Raw genomic sequence first — 2,534 nt, forward strand, 5'->3', positions numbered from 1 at the left:
AGTGCGCCGTATTTGTAAATGTGTGTGTCGTAACTACGTTCCGGGAAAGCAGTTAAACAGTTCAAAGAAAAAGTAAACTATCCGGATGTTTCCACAAGGTTCCCGAAAGTAAACAAAAGAGTATTTAAATTAAATTTAAATAAATATGTATTATCATCCACCATTTTGGGTCCTGTGGACTTATCCTTATCAGACATAATAGATTGTGACTAACCCAGTATAAGTACCTATCATTTAAATATATCCTTAATTTTATTTATTTTTTTTTGACTTCCATTAAATTGGAAAGAAACGATAATTATACAGAAACTAGAATTCCTTATGGGCGATTTTAATTGTCATGTCCGCTGACCATCGCAACATATTACATCCTGTGGATTTAACGTCAAATTACCGGTGGCATTTTTGTTTTCACATTTATATGTGTTTTTCGTACGTTGTAATGCAATCGATGTCGTCGATACGAACGATTACTGTCTATCATCATATTGCGATCGATTAATATTACATGAAGCTCCGTTCAATTCATTATTCATATTTCGAATTGTTCGTCTTTCGAGCAGGTGTTTTATTTATGGTGTTGGTACGGCGCGTAAATGTTATTCCACGGCAACATTATTAAAATGGTTCTCACTTTTAATACATGTAACGTATAACTAATGTCATTAAATAATGTTAAGTATAAATTAATGTGATATACACTTCAATTAATTAATACACAGTTGCAATAACGAAGCAACTCTAAAAGTCTTTGTGCTGTTACTTGCACTCCGTCCGTCCGATTCATTAGGGACGCTATAAATCCATTTAGAAATCAATTCTTGATCGGTGGGTGGTAACTAATGTCAATTTGTTTTGACAGGAATATTGATATTCCTATCAGATGTTTACTTCTTCTTTTGCTTGATCAATTCAGAGCACTGCTGTTTTTAGAAAACATTATACTTACTGTAAAACGTTTGAGAATCTCTTTATATCATCGACAGTCAGCACTAAACAAACTGAAAAGTAATTACATCAGTAAAACACTCAATTCCCTTCTGATATATGTATTCAAGGCCCTGGCCAAAGGGGGGATGCCGGGTGATGCTCCCTGTCCCCAATATTTTCTTCAGTTGGCTTTTTCAATTTGTGCTATTAATTAGGAAATATGTTGGAGATAGACTTCTTTCATAATTTCGTATAAAAACGCCTGTAGGTAAAACTGCTCGAGTATTCGTGTATATGGGCTGTAATAAGATTATAAAAAGGTCATAAAAATATCAGTCTTTAGTTCGATGTTCACTGAAGGTGGTAGCAAAGGTTACCCTTATTACAGTATCAATAAGAAATCGGACTTCTGGTTACTATTTCGAAAAAAAAAACAAATACTTTTGGGTGTTTCATTCCCACCAGAGGCGGGCAGTCCCTCCGGACTACGACGGAAGGTAGGGCGGAAGACCCCCTTTCGCCTCCTTCCAGGAATCGTGGGAATAGCTGGGTGGTAGTTTGGGTGAGAAAGATGAGACGGACGAAATGAAGACAGAAGTGAATGAAAGATTATCTGTGAAATATTACTGCCCCAGCATTCGCCTAAGTGATCCAAAGAAACCACAGAAAAACTTGGACCAAGGCAGACGAACCCGGAATGGAGCCGGCGTGCTCCCGAATGCTAAGCAATGATCTAAACCTCTAAGGCATGCTGCTTGGTCAATATTTCGAGTCAAATATCCCAAAAGACGGCTAGTATAAGCGCCTTGTAAAAACGTGATAAAAAGGAAAGGAAGACTTGAGCATTGTAGATGTAATAAACATTATTAGAACCAGAGAATCCCTAATTTCAATAAACCAATGGAAAATGAAGTGTCAAAATTTTTGTTAGAAAAGTTAAAATCAATCCAGAACAGAATTTTCAAATACATCACCGAAAACACGAATAATTTCGACAAATATTGATAACTGTGAATCCAACGAAGCTAAGCGTTAAAGATAAAATTACAAACTTTTTACAACATGAACTCAAAATGGTTTTAGAACGTTTTAATCCAATCTTAATCATTCTCACAAACCCTTTAGACAAAAAGACAAGTGAAACTTTTACGTAAAACATCATGAAGGTAGGTGTTAAATATAAAGTAGCTATTGAAGAAACTTATCGTCTTTGTCAGCTAATATTTACAGCGAAATTTTCGGTGGCTTTGAACAAAAGAAAAATTAGCTTACTTAAATTAGTTAAAAATTCGACCAGGTCCACTATTAAAGAGGAGAGGCAGGATGCCCTAATGACGATAAAAAGCGAAAAAGATCTTTGCCTTGATAAACTTGAGGTAATATGTAGTGGAATGAAATTAAATCGATTTAATATTAATTTTTTGTAATTATATTTTATTTATAAATGCATAATTTTGAACATTTGTGTGTAAAACGTTAGTTGGAAAATTAAATTACAACAGTGGGTTAATCGGTTGCCCCCCCCCCAATAGAATACTTCGCTAGGGCCCTGGGGTTAAAATTATTTTATTTAAATAACCACAGCCAACGTTTCGCCCAGGTTG

At 35.1% G+C, this 2,534-nt stretch overlaps 2 protein-coding genes across 2 annotated transcripts in view; one reads left to right on the forward strand and one right to left on the reverse strand.

Moving 5' to 3' along the window:
* The window catches only part of LOC108734853, a 248,161-nt gene that overhangs the window by 228,538 nt on the left and 17,089 nt on the right, over positions 1–2,534 (reverse strand). The window lies entirely within an intron of this gene.
* The window catches only part of LOC108734852 (zinc finger protein 391-like), a 233,816-nt gene that overhangs the window by 221,419 nt on the left and 9,863 nt on the right, over positions 1–2,534 (forward strand). The gene's annotated exons all lie outside the window — the stretch shown is intronic.

The sequence above is a fragment of the Agrilus planipennis genome, unplaced genomic scaffold (genome assembly GCF_000699045.2).
Source record: "Agrilus planipennis isolate EAB-ADULT unplaced genomic scaffold, Apla_2.0 scaffold74, whole genome shotgun sequence".
NCBI lineage: Eukaryota > Metazoa > Arthropoda > Insecta > Coleoptera > Buprestidae > Agrilus > Agrilus planipennis.